Source organism: Chelonia mydas, chromosome 7 (assembly GCF_015237465.2).
Source record: "Chelonia mydas isolate rCheMyd1 chromosome 7, rCheMyd1.pri.v2, whole genome shotgun sequence".
Lineage (NCBI taxonomy): Eukaryota > Metazoa > Chordata > Testudines > Cheloniidae > Chelonia > Chelonia mydas.
In genome coordinates, this window is record NC_057853.1 from 104,466,225 (window position 1) to 104,481,573 (window position 15,349).

Below are 15,349 nucleotides of genomic sequence, written 5' to 3' on the forward strand. Positions count from 1 at the left end.
AGCATCCACTGACATCTCCACCAGTGATTGGGGTGCTCCAGTCACGTCCTCTCACCCCTTGAATATCATTTCTTTTCTGACCGTTGGAGTACAGCAGTTTAGCTAGCAGTGTCTTTGGGTACATCTACATAGCAACAAACAAACAAACCAACCAACCTGCAGCACCAAAGTCTTAGAGTCTCAGGCTTGCACTGTGGGTCTAAAACTATCAGTATGAACATTTAGGCTTGGACTGGAACCTAAGACTCTGGAACTCGGGCTCTGAGACTCTACCCCCTTACCGGGTTTACTAGCCTGGACTCCAACCCAAGTGTCTACACTATTTTTAGCCACACAACACAAGCCCCACAAGCCTAAGTCAGTTGACCTGGGCTCTGAGACACATTACTGCGGATTTTTTTTTTTTTTGCTAGGTAGACATCCTCTGTGTCTTTGTCAGTCCTTGGGATTTCGCTGCCTCTCTTTCCATAACTGGACTTGCTGACTTTTATTGAGTTACTCATAACTCATTTTCCTTGTCTGTTCTGTCTTTCTTCCTAAGAAGAAAAGAAACCACTTTTCCTCTATCTTTGTCAATACGTTTTACTGATGTTGCCACTTATTGCAAGTTACCACTTGTCATGGTCCCTGGGTTGGAACCTCTGCTGTGACCCTTTTCCAGTCCCCCGAGTGCACCCCTTTCTAGCGGGAGGCCTGTGCCTCTACCCCTCTTTGGAGCGGGCCCTTTAGTGAGTTGCTTCCCTCACTAGGTCTCCAGGTCATACCTGTAAAACCAAGTGGGCCCAAAGGACTTGGCACCTGCCAGAGTTTTCCTTCAGGTGCCTGTGGCCAGTAACAGGGATGCAGAAGCAGGTTCTTCCAAACAAAGTATGATTTATTTGGCCAAAATGTACCCAGCACTCAGAGAAATGGATTTCAAAGAACAGACGTGCATACTGCCTTACCTATCCTTGACATTCCCCTCCAGCTCCTAGGTAGGCATAACATAGCCCTTGGTGTCTCCCATTCTCTTGAGGAGCAAGTGACAGCCTTCTTGCTGCAGACTCCTAACTACCAGTCAGTGTCTCTGTGTCAGCCTGCATAATAAGAAATGAAATAATCATCCAGAGTTCATATGGTGCTTTTTCAGCCATAGATCTTAAAGCACTTCACAATCTTTAATGTATTGACCCTCACAACACCCTTGTGAGGTAGGGAAGCATTATTATGTCCACTTCACAGATGGAGAACACACACAGAGGCCAAGTGACTTACTCAAGGTCACACACAAAGTCCATGCCAAAGCAGGGAACTGAACCTGGGACTCCCAGATTCTAGGCCAGTGTTGTAACTTTGTACTTCCCCTTGCAGCCCTTGACAACTTGCTCCCTCCCTCTCTGCAAGACAAATCTTTTAACAGATCTGTATTTTTTCATCTCCAGATTTTCAGCCTTGGCAACCAGCCCTGACGCCAGAGTTGAGGCTGAGGAGTCCCTCTTCACAGCTATAAACCTCGCCATTGGGTTTGAGGGGATGATCCATATCTAGGTCATTGTTTTACCTGTCCAGCTTAGTTTCTTTAACAACCCCTTTGTGGTCTACCTATATGGACAAAGGTACACTGGGGGGCATAGGATATTTCTAAAAAATAATATAAATCTTTCCCAGTTCTCCACAGCTCCTGCTTTGTCGTTTCCCATTTTATGAGTCTCTCATTCAGTCTCTTCTCCATTTCTTCCACTCAGCAATTTGCCATAAAATCAAGACCATTGGGTCACATAATTTCTTTGAAAGAAAGCAGAGCTCCTTAGGAATTACTTTCATTTTGGATATACTGTATATTAATTTTCCAAAGCAGACAGACCATCTCTCACATGAACAGTTTCCTCATCTTGAGCTGAGGCTGGGAGATTCTGATCCTGATAAAATAAATCAAATACACACTGGCATAAGCAAGCTGAATTTGAAGTTGATTTACTTTTGTACTTCACACATCACACCCTTGCACCATTTTTTGTAAAAACATTGGTTTGTCCTATGTGAACTGCCTAAAGACAGGTGGTTATACAGGACAAGAAATAATTAAATTGGGTTTGAGTGTACTTAATAGGAGAGGGAAGACAAGGAAGCAGATTTGCTTCATTAGCTGAGAGACATGGGGACAGATTCCAGGACCTGCCTTATGCCATAGACTATTCCACCAGGCACAGCTAGGAGTAATGAAATGGAATTAAGGAAAGGGAAAATTAGGTTGAACATCAGGAAAATCTTCCTGATGCTGAGATGGATTTGGCCCCAGAATATTTTCCCGGGGGAAGTGGTGAAAGCCTCATCACTTGAGACATTTTGCACTAGTTTGGACAAAAGATGACAAAATGTATTGTACAGAACAATCCTGAATTAGCAAGAGGAAGTGATTGAATAGATCTCTTCTATCACTAATATTTGGGGTTCTCTGGTTTATTTGGCATATGTATCAAGGCTACTAGAGGTTTCTGGGATCATCTTCCACTTTGTTTTAAAAGGGAATCTCCTCAGCATGACAGTACTATTCTCTCTCCCTATTCAACAGCTTCCATCCCAGGATCAAGTGCTTTGCAAATAGGAAATCTTATATCCCTCTTGGGAGCTAGTATGAGTCCATGTGCTGCAGATAGACACACTTCAGGGACAGAGCCTCCAGGACCTTCCAGCCAACATTAGCAGAGGCCTCACGATCAAAAAAAACCAAGTCAGTGGCCTCACCAGGAACTGAAATGACAAATGAGTTCTAATCCGCACAGTACACTTCTAAATACCAAAGGACATTTCTGGCTCTGTTGAATAGTATTCTGGATAAGCAGCTACTGCTATTACAAAAGTGAGACATCATGTTGTGTCTTATTCACAGCTGTCACAAGACTGAGGGGTAGAGATTTTGAGAGAGATTTGAAAATGACTGAAGAGTGCTTCTTAAAATCAGGACACTGGGTCCAATTCCATTCCTGCTGAAGATACTGTGACTTTGGTCTATGTTCATTGCTCTGGAGTTTGCTCAGGGCCTCTGTTTTTCCTCTCTCTGTGTATGGACCTGAAAGTCACATTAGCTGTATTTTATAAATGGGAGGTTTGGAGGGAATACTTGAGCCACATTGTCAAATGAGTAGGATTTGGGACTGTTTGAGGGTCAAGAGATCTGGGCTGAGATTTTCAAGGCTAATTAGCATATTGAACCACACAACTCCCAAAAATTTCAACATGGCTGAATTTCTTAGTCAGCTTTGCCAGTAGCAACCTGAGGTTCTGTTCCTGGCTCTGCTGCTAGCCTGCTGTGAGAGAACTTGGGACAGTCACTGCTTTGTGGCTCAGATTCCCCTTCTGTAAAATGGGGAGAATGTTGGAGATCCCTGGATGAAAGGTGCTGTACAAAAGCTAAGTATTTTTATCATTATTTGAGGGTCAATATAGAAAAAAAGTTAGTACATGCTGACCACAGGAGTTGGGGAGGGGGGAGTCTGGCACTGTGGATGCATTAGTGTCATATATCAGACACTCACTGGTATTTCCTGGACCAACTAAACCACCTTTGCAATCACAGTGATATGAACTGTGAAATCCTAGAAGCTACAGCCTGATTTGTTGAGTTTAGTGTGCGGATGCTGGGGGCCATTGGGGCCTGTGATAAAACAGGAAGTCAGACTAGATGATCTGGTGGTCTCTTTTGGCTTTAAACTCTATGACCTTTCTGAACCCCTCAGGAGCGATACTGAAACCATCCTACTGTAAGACGGTCTCCTAAAAACATCATATTGTGAAATAAAATGTAATATAAACTATTGTGCAACTTCACTAATAATAAATGCACTACTATCTACAACATCACATTCAAAAGTTACCTTAAAGGAATGTTCAGGTTGCAAAGTCAAGCATTCCTATAATCTTGATCCTTATTTTGGCAGATTCCTTCAAGACACTGTCCCTGGAGTACCTACCACCCGTCAGCTCTTTTGGCTCTTTGCACTCACACTGGCTGTTACCAGCATTTGTCAGAGATCAGTTCCTCTCTAGCCAAGGAGCCCTTCACCGGTCTGCTGAAATTAACCAGCTAGAAGATATAGTTGCAGTTCTCTTAAAAGCAGATTTTATTGGAGAAGTACAGAAATGGAGAGAAAAGCATGAAATAAGTGGATTAAAAAAAAACTGTACTCATTTGTAACATCACTGCAGGAAACAGGTCTAAAGCCTAGTTTAGATACAGCATTTATGAAAATCAAAAAGTGAATAGGGTAACAATTCCCTTTTGTGACTCATAGCTGCAATACTGAGCACCTATCTCAACTCCCAAAATCTGTATGTTTCAAGCAAGTTGCTGTGTTGGGGGAAGAGTCTGTGTATATAGGATGGGATTTCAAAAGCACCTAGATTTAGTTCATTTAGGAAGATGTCATTAGCACCTATGTCGTTTAGTAACAGATGTCCTATTGTCTAGAAAGCTAATGGGACTTGCACTGCCAAGTTACATAGGCGCTTCTGAAAATCCCACTCAATCTTCTTTCCGTTCAGTATATTTGGCTGCCACCACTTGCATCATTAAACAACCTGATTTTATAAGCAGTTTGGAGGAATTAGCTTTCATGTTCAGATATATACATGTTTTTCCCTAATGTTGCCTTATTCTAAAACCTTCTCTTTTCCCACTGGAATGGTTCGTCACAAAGTCTCGTCAGCTCCCAATTATCTTCCATACTTTTGGGAAGAGTTTCATAACCCTGTAAACTGGGAATAACTCAGTTGCACGCAGCCTAACCCAAAAATGCAAGTGACTGAGCATAACCAAATATTACAATCACTGGTAGTCTGCAGCAGCACAGGTTACAGACACAAAGGTAAGACTCAACATAAATACAACAGCAAAAGCTTCTGGGGAAAGAGGATTCTCACCAGCACAGAGTCCTTCCTGACCCTCTGTCTCTAGGAGGAGCAACCGGGCTGTCCCTTTGAGTACTCTGAGCTCATGATCAGCCCAGGGTAGTATGGAACTACACCTCATCCGTTCAGATGATATCTGCAGCTTTATTAAATGTTTCGTAAACTCCTGTGCAATAGGCCTGAAATTATTTTTTAAATGGTTCAGTCTCGAGCATTACAAAGCTGCCCTAATATTTTGTACCACTGCATATATCTATGAGGCCGTAGTAGCCTCTCAAAAGCATATCTCAGACTATATCTCCAGTTTCCTTTAGTGGATGTTGCATAAGACTCTAGAATCTCTAGATTCTAGAATCTCTGTAAGCTTTACTTACTCCTGGTGAGGGCATATAGACTCCATGTAATTATTTCCTCATGGCCCACATACAGTGTCATGCTTTGTGTGTATATAAAAAGATCTTCTACACTTTCCACAGTATGCATCCGATGAAGTGAGCTGTAGCTCACGAAAGCTTATGCTCAAATAAATTGGTTAGTCTCTAAGGTGCCACAAGTACTCCTTTTCTTTTTGCGAATACAGACTAACACGGCTGTTACTCTGAAAAGTGTCAGGGTGGGTGCCTTTATTTATAGATGAACAAAGATACAGTTTTCCTTGACTGAAAAAGTTGGTGATGGAGTGGAGCTAGTACTGCTAGCCAATGTTCCCTCTAATTTTTGACAGGCCACGTGCACAAAAAATTTCTTCTGTGCAAATTTTTGACAGGCCGTGTGTGCAAAAAATTTCTTCTGTGCAAACTGTTGTGCTTCTATGTAAATTTTTGTGCGTGCGGTGTTTCGCCGTGTGCGTGGGGTTTAGGATCTGTGTGTGTGCGCACACACGCACAGCTGAGAGGGGACAGTGCTGGTAGCATCAATGTCAAAGAAACTGAGGTCACAAATTAGGAGAGGAAAGGAACCATCAATTCTCAAGCCTGAGAAAAAGACTCAGTTTCTTTTAAAAAGGAAAACAACCTGTATGTCCTACTCAGTATTCTTGCCCTTGGGATCCTGGCAAATGAGGGAGAAGAAAGGACTGGGGTCTCCTCACCTTTAAGAGACATCTGAAGGAAGAGTGGGCCAAGGAGCAAAATAAAGCAGCCAAGTCACAATGAAGGGCCTGCAAAATGTGCAGCGGAAGGAACACTTCACAGGAGGGAGTCAGTCAGTCTTGGCTATAAGGGACATCTGAAGGAAATCACCTGCTAAAAAACTCAGTGGGAAAGGGCAACTGTTGGTGGCTATAGAGCGACCATGTGCAAATGGTAAAAGAAATTTGACACAGAGATGGTTTTAATATATGCTGGTGGGCCAAAATTCATTCCTGGTGTAACTCAATGGAACTATACCAGCAATTAATTTGGCCCAAAGGGTTCTAATGACACATCCTAAACTTACTGTTCAGACAGATTATTTCCCCCCAATTTAAACCCTCTAAAATAAATACATCTCTTTAGTTTTGTTCTGATACTGCCAATCTCTTCACTCCCTGTCACCTTCATCCTTGGGCAAAGCACTTACAATAGCAATTCAATGGCAACTGCCGGATCTACGTACCTACAGCATGTACAATGGACCTCCCATGTGGCAATGAGGTTCATATTACTCAATAAACATGAGATTATTTAGTTAATCTTTCACAGCTGACTTGACACAAACTGAATATGAGAACTATGAGTTTGTTATTCTCACGCTAACACTGTAGAAGCTGTCATTATACAGTACATCTGTTTGAAATTGGGTTAATAATTTACTACTTTCAAAATCAGGTTAGATATTATCTGTAACACGTAACAAACAATCTAATCAGGTACTTTAGTAGATTAACGGGCAATAAATCTTAAATTTCTACTTGCTCTAGAATAATGATGCAGGCAATCATTTAATACACAAGTGTTGAAAGAGCTCATTTAAAAGGTCCATTTATTACACTGAATTATTATTCCAAAATGCAAACAATGCAAAATTCAACTTGCCTGATATAGAGGGACATAAGCCAACTTTCAACAATTACGGCAAGGAATAAACTTCATAGGGGCCGAAAGTTTCCAAACCCCCATACTTCTGTAACTCCCAACTGCAGGGTTTCTTGTACCTTCCTCCGAAGCATCTGTTACTGGCCATTGCTGGACCACAGATGCACCACAGATCTGATCCAGTATGTCAATTCCTAGAGAGAGAGAGTCCAGATGCAAAGTTCAGTTCTAAATTTCAACTACCTCAAAGTTTGAGTCTAGAGTTAAGGGTTGAACCCATATTTACCTTATGTATCAAAATTATTTTGGGCAGGTTCTACTCATAAATGAATCAATCACAATGTTTACAGTAAACAGCTTTATTCCAGAGAGAAGAATGCACAGAAGGTTTCCAGCATATAGCTACACAAGCTTGATGTGGGGGATTCCTTGACTCAGATTGCCTTCCCTTAATTAATTCTACATCCTGAATTGTAACCTGCCTGGCAACTGCTTTCCCCCAAGCAGATTAGTAAAAGGTAATTAGGGACACTGAAAGCCATGACAACTTGACACATTTAAGAGCAAAATAATTAACACTCCCCGTGTCTTGTACGGCACCACACATGCTGTCAGCACTTAAGTAATTAATAAACCAAGAATCCTGAACCATTCTTAAAACAATATTGTGACAGGTTGCCCCCAGGATGCCAGCTGGAACTGGGGTACCATTGACCCCTTGACCCACCAGTCTGGGCTCCCTCTCACACTGTACTGCTGTGACAAGCTACAAAGCCCTCCAGCCTGCACTTTCATCAGCCTTCAAGCAGGTAGGGCCACACCCAGCTGCAGTTATATGCAAGCTCTCTGACCAGCCCCTGCATAGGAAAGCTACAGCCAAGGCAACACCAAGCTCCCCATTCACGCACCCCCCCTGGAGTATAAACCCAAAATTATATGATCTTGTGCTGCGCAGGGAACTGTACAGTGTAAGCTCATAAAGTTTGCCCCTTCCCTCAATGTGGAGAGGAATATGCAACAGCCTTTGTCCCAGAGCTATGATTCCCACACACTTCACTCCAACTCACTGGTTTAGATAAAGCAAAACCAGTTTATTAACTACAAGATAGATTTTAAGTGATTATAAACGATAGCAAACAGATCAAAGCAGATTACCTATAAACAAATAAACCAAATAAACAAAACAAATATATACCAAATAAACAAAAAACACAAACTAAGCTTAATATACTAAATAGATTGGATATGAATAGCAGATTCTCACCCTAAGAGATGATACAAGCAGGCTGCAGATTCTTAAGGGGCAAGCTGCCCTTGCTTTACAGCTTGGAATCCCCAGGTGTTTCATTCACAGGCTAGAAATCCTGTTAGCCTGGGTCTAGCACTCCCCCCAGTTCAGTCCTTGTTTCCAGGAATCTTCTTGTGTGGGGAGTGAAGAACACCAGATGGTGTCACTCCCTCCCTTATATAGCTTTTGCATATGGCAGGAACCCTTTGTTCCCAAAGCTTGGTTCCCAGAGCAGTCTGTGGAAAAATACTGACATCCCAAAATGGAGTCCAGCATCATGTGGTCTGATCACATATCTTTGTAGAGTCCTAGCAGCATTACTCACAGGCTGTTTGGAGTGTTTTCAGGAAGGCTCATCACCAGGTGAGGGATAAGCTTCTCCTAAGGCCTACTGTTTTTTGCTACTGGCCCATTACCCTGAATAGGCCCTTCCCCACCCACTATCTAGACTAAAAGCAACTTGTCTAGTTGGCGTTACCCAGGTATAACTACATTTGAAATACAGATACATAGTGTGACGGGGCAAGGCCAGATGGCTATAGAAAAGTAGTGGGAGATAGATATATTAGCTCCAGACTAAACAAATCCCTGGTACCAGGATAAGTGAAATGGCAGCTGCTCCAGGTCAATTAAGACACCTGGGTCCAATTAAGAACTTTCCAGAAGGCAGGGAGAATGCTAGGTTGATTGGGACACCTGAAGCCAATCAGGGGCTGGCTGAAACTAGTTAAAAGCCTTTCAGTTAGTCAGGGGGCTGTGCATGTCAGGAGCTGTGTGAGGAAGTTGTGCTGTTGGAGAGACTGAGTAGTACACACCATATCAGGCACAAGGAAGGAGGCCTGAGGTAAGGGTAAAGTGGAGCTTGAGAAAGTGAGGGCTGCTGTGGGGGAAGTAGCCCAGGGAATTGTACATGTCATGTTTCTAAAAGGTCAGCTACCATAGCTGATCCTATTAGTGTCCCTGGGCTGGAGCCTGGAGTAGAGGGTGGGCCTGGGCTTCTTCCCCCCACCTTTGCCCCCTGATTAATCACTGAGACTGGGAGACAACAGAGACTGTGCAAGGAAGGATAACTTCTCCTCACCTCCCTCGCTGGCTTATGATGAAAATGGCTCAGTAGACTGTGACCCTTGTCCCTAGAGAGAGAAGGGTTACGTGGAGGGTCAGGATTTCCATGTAGGGTGGCAGCAATATTCAACTGGGCTTCACCCATGGACATGTGGGGGGCAGGGGCAGCAATTACTGAGTTTTGCAATTTCTACAGGTGATTTATTAAAGGATTTGCTAGCCTTGTTGCACTCATAATGGCAGCCCTGCAAAAGGGGCCCAGTTCACCTGGTCCAAGGAAGTTCATTTGGCCTTTGATTAACTGAGGAGGGAGTTCACCTCAGCACCCATATTGATTCACCCAGATTCCACTAAACAATTTAAAATCAAGGCCAACACCTGGAATTTTCCCAAAGTGCAGCAGTATTTTATGTGGGCAACTGCAGTTAACTCCACCCTCCTGCCTTTTATTCTCTGGAAGCTTACGCTGGCATAAAAAAGTTATACTATTGGGGACAAAGAACAACTGGCTATCAATGCAGCTTCAAGGGTGGCCCCACCCTCTGCTCCACCTCAAGGCTCTGATCCCACTTGGCCTCTTCCCCCGAAGCCATGTGCCCACTCTGCCTCTTCCTGCCCCTGCTTCCCCATAGTCCTCCCCACCCACCACTTGCAGTAAGAGAAGACCCTGAAACAAACCCTTGTATCAGAGGCCCGGTATGAGACTTAAGGCCTGAGCTAAAGTAATGGTTAAGACTTTTCTAACATAAAGCAAAACTAATCTGTGAGCCAAAGGCAGGCCCTACTCACAGAAGCTGACAAGAAGGCGGCAGATATTGCACATATACACATACCTAAAAGGTACTAAGCACTAGTAAGATAAACATGTGCCAGGATGGTACCAGAACATTCCGGTACTAACCCATTCCACATAAAACATGCAGACCCATCCTAAAGACAGGTCAAAAGGATAATATGACGGATAGAGTTGTTTTGATGGAACCAACATGTACAAGGTGAGAGGTGGCACCTTACTACATAGAGGGGTTGTACCTCAGTACGTCAGGAGTGATATGTAACTTGTTTGTACCTGTGTATAAGAATGTCCCCTGAGGAGTTGTCTTTGTTTGGCCTAGAGGGCAGTGGAGAGTCCCGTCACTGACTGAGCTGGTTCATTTTCCGGGGGCATATATTCGTAGTATGTCCTGTAGGGTCTGCGGGAAACTATAACTGTGTTTTGTTTGACAATAAACCTAGCCAGGTGCCTTCACACCTTATTGGAATCTGGTTATTGGGGGTTCTCTCGGGGTCTGCTGTGCCAGCAATCTGTGCAGAGGCGGGGCAGCACGCAGAGGGAACACACGCACGCAGCCAACTGTTATCATTGAACAGAGCAGAGCACCAAACCGGTGACGCCTGTCGACACAGCTCACTCCTCTCCACCCCCTCCCCCGAGGCTCCCTCCCACTTTTTTCTTGTCTTAAGTATGAGTGATGAGGGGGGAGGGGTCAGATAGGCACAAACGGTGGGCTGTGGGGGGCAGGAAGGGCAGAGCGAGAGCAGGGCTACAGGGCAACACGCTGAGCAGGGGTGGAACTTTGGGGAGAAGTGCAGGCAGGGCTACGGTCTGGGTGCCAGTGGCCCCCCCCACTTCTCAGGAGCTTCTAGTGGTGGCACGCCAAAGGCGGTAGGCTGACACAACTCCAAGGGAGGTGTGTCATATCCAGCATTTCTCGCTCCATTTGAAGAGGCTTAGCCTCCCCGCAAGCCTCTTATACCCACCGACCCTGTAGGTCGACTAAGGTATCCAGGCTGGATGGGGAGTCTGCCCATGCAGATTTGTCATTGAGGCTGAGCTGGAAACAATGACACTGGGTGGCCTTATTCCACTCGGCATCCACTACCAAGCATCAGAACTCCGCTGCATATTTAGCAGCTGGCTGGTGTCCCTGCAAAACTGACTGCTGACAGCTCCTGCATTGCCCATCAGAGGTGGCTGCATTTCAGGGATAGGTGAACTTTATATTTAGTTTGAAGTAGGCATTTATAAAGAATTTAGAGAATACTTCTGGATGAAAGGCACTATATCAACGTAAGATCAGCATCAATAACTCCTCCCAATCCAATTTTATTTTTCTTTCACCTGAACATTTGAGTGAGCAAGTTTCACTGGTACAAGGAAAGCAAACATGAGGAGGGCAAGGAGAACAAGAAAAATCCAAACAAAGATTCACGCAGTATCCGAGCCACTCTTAGCAATAGTCAAAGATATTTGTTGTGCAGAGATTGGTCTGGATTTCAGTTGAGGGGCTGCAACTTGCAGTGATGGACAGTTGATGGCTAATCTGGCATGAGAATGGACACAGCAGGGCTGTGTGACAGTTTTTAAATCCTGTAGAACTGTGCTCTGAGAAAAGACCATTGTAAATCAACCACTAGTGATGTGTGACACTGTAGAATTTCAAAGTTGCTTGACTAACTATTCAGAGCTCAGCCTCGGAATTTTAATTCTCACCTCAGTGCAAGCCCTCTCATGGGAATATTACATCATTCACTCAGGGAACAGATACACTAACACATGAGTTAGCTGACCAATCAGAACTAAGCAACAAGTATAAAGTACACTCAATTTCAATATTAAGCATTAAATATTGACAAAAAAACTGTTCACAAATAATTCCTGAGCTTTAACTGCTACTTCGCATAACCTGCAGACAGAATAAATATGTGTAACAATACAGTTGCAGTAACTAGCACACATACTGGAGAACAAGTAGACATGATTTTATTCCTGACCAGCTTTTGCCAGTGGTTGTCACTCATACTAAGATGGTGGCGAGTGTGGATCTCTGGATCCCAGTCTCTCTTGTCCACCTTACAGGAGCCACGTACCGTCTTTTCCATGATAGATGCTGGCTCAGAGAGATGAGGCCCAAGTACATTTCCATGCCATTAGGAACAATATGGACACTTTATCACACAACAACCCCTGCTTTTACTATATTACTTTTCCAGTTTCCTCTCACACTTGCCTTTTAGCTCATTTCTCAATAGTCCCTATACCAACGCTATTGACAGCTGTTAGACTGTCTAGATGAATAAATATCGTACCTCCCTTCTACACACTGGGAGTGAATCTAATTGCATTGGATGATCTCAGCTCACCCCCTAGTGGCCAGTAGGAGTTCATTAGAAATAGCTATGCTCAATACAGTACTGCAGACATATGGCCAATCCAGTGGGCTGTTGAGCTCACCCAACTGCCATTGGACTTTGGAAACAGAGGACACACTGCCATTGGCATGATGGGCCCCACAGCTAGTACTTAGATGGAGAATAAATCACACTACTACCCAAAAGCTGATGTAATTAGATCTGTAAACTGTTGCTTCTTATTATAGCAATAATACCTAACTTCTATATAGCACTTTTCTTCCAGAGATTGAAAAGTACTTTACAAAGGAGGTAAGCATCATTAACTCCATTTTAAGGATGGGGAAACTGAGGCACAGGGAGGTGAAGTGACTTCCACAAAGTCGCCCACTGGCAGACTGGGAACAGAATTCCCAAGTCCCAGTCCAGTGCTCTATCCATTCAGCCATCCTACCTTTCCTTAAAAGTAACCATAATCTGCAAATACATTTCTTAAAATACAACAGCTTTAGACTGATGGGCGAAGTGCTCCAGAGTCAGGATAAGAAAGGGGCATGTAGCATATTGTTAAACTTCTTTTCCTTAATGAGCACTGTGTTGTGCAGACTCCAATTCAGTCTGATACAAAAGCTCATGCTGTGTCACTAGTCCACACCCAGTTTATTTGAGGATGGGAAGTTTCTTGGGGATACAAAATAAGAAGAGAATGAATTTGGAACTGGATTTGGATCCGAACGTCTCCAAACTTTTCAGGGCTCTGATTGATTTTAGAAAATCCAAGCAATAATGTTTAAAAAAAAAAAACAGAGAAAGGACTTAATACACCTATCAGAAAAAAATAGAAGCCCAGGCTCACCACTACACTAGTCCTATATTATGTTTGATTACAGGGGAATTACACTAGCATAAAACTAAAGTAACACAGTGTTGAATCTGAATCACAGCATTTAAAGAGTGGGATGAGGGTGGGGAACGTTGTGTGCATTCCAGAGAAAAACGGAGTTTTGAATAAACACCAATGGCGAGATATGGATTATAGCTTATATTACCAATAGTAAGTGTTCTGAATTTACTAGAAAAATCAGCTGGTTGCATCTGGTCTGATAAGCCATAGATATTGTTTCTAATACCAATTTGGACAAGCATGCAAACTCTTCCAGTGCAAGTACATGTATGCTTCTATGCAACAATTCAGTTATGCGAATACTCACAGGATTGAAATTTTCTGAGAACAATTGTGCTACTAAAACTCAGTTGCATAAATGTTTGGGGGAAGCAAACTAGAGAGTTGTGAACTGATTTAAACATCTGAGCAATTATTCTCTGAAATTTTTTGAAACTCAACTCCTCACCAAATTCAATCATTTTAACATCTCACTTTTCAGTGCCATCCCTAACCCTTCATATGAATTGCCATTCTCCTCAGAGTCTTTGTACAGTATTGCACCCTGTCTTTGTACAGGACTAGCACAATTGGGCCCACATCCATAACAGAGTCTCCTATGTGATACCACTATTCAAATAATCAACAGCAAAGTTATGAAACTGGCAAAAACTTTGACAATCCAAATGATTTCCTTTAAAAAAAAAAATCAGATTTGTCTGACATGATATACCCTTTCACAAATCCCAGCTGTCTGACACTTACTGAACTGTACCTCTCCAAAGGTATTCTGAAGCTATCCATAAACATCACCTCAAAAACTTTTCCTAATATATCTCTTCGCAATTACAGACTTATGAGCTTCTTTCCTAACGTTTCTCTTTGCAATTACTGGAATGATATATTTCCTGATTTTAAACAGCCACTGGATGTCAAAAGGGGAGCTAAGAGAATGAGAAATGATTGCTTATTTGTATCACAGTAACACAAAAACATAGGCAGAAACTGAACTGTAGCTATTCTGACTCTAACTTCATGGCATCTTTAACAAGAACACTGAATTTATTTTCAGGGACATATGTTTCTATAATGGAAAAGGATAAAGGCAAGAAAAGGACCAACAAACCCAGTTCGGAAGAATGCAGAGCATAAACCTGACAATACGTTAGCATCTATGGACAGAGGAGGTTTCTCCAGGCATTGAAAATCAACACATTTTGAAATTTCTGCTAAAAAATTGAGTACTTGTAGCACCTTAGAGACTAACAAATTTATTTGAGCATAAGCTTTCGTGAGCTAGCTGTAGCTCACGAAAGCTTATGCTCAAATAAATGTGTTAGTCTCTAAGGTGCCACAAGTCCTCCTTTTCTTTTTGCGAATACAGACTAACACGGCTGCTACTATGAAACCTGCTAAAAAATTATATTTTTCAGAGCTGTGTATACTTGCAGATGGTGTACAACTTTCAAAACGCTACTATGTCCTATATAGGCTTGGACAGACATGGCCCTGCACTCTTGCATGCCAATGGCTCCCACAGTAGACTTTCAAACTCCAAAATGATTTCTCACTGACTGGAGCAATCTGGAATTTCAAGTTTCCACAGTGCAATAGGCTTGAAATCAAAGACGGTCAGACACCAAAATGAGAGCTGCACTGACAGTGGAGAAGCAAGTGGTGATTGTAGCGTGGAAACTTGCAATGCCAGATTGCTACCAGTTAGTGAGAAATCATTTTGGAGTTTGAAAGTCTACTGTGGGAGCCATTGGCATGCAAGCGTGCAGGGCCGTTAACCGTCTCCTGCTATGCAGGACTGTGACTCTCAGCAACGCACAGCATATAGTGGATGGATTTGCAGCAATGGGGTTCCCAAACTGTGGTGGATCACTAGATGCCACACATATACCTATTTTGGCACCAGACCACCCTGACGCACAGTACATCAACAGAAAGGGCTACTTTTCTATGGTTATGCACGTGTTGGTGGATCGCCTGGGATACTTCACTGACATCAGTGTTGGCTGGTCAGGGAAGGTTCATAATACTCACATCTTTAAGAACACAGGACTGTTCAGAAAG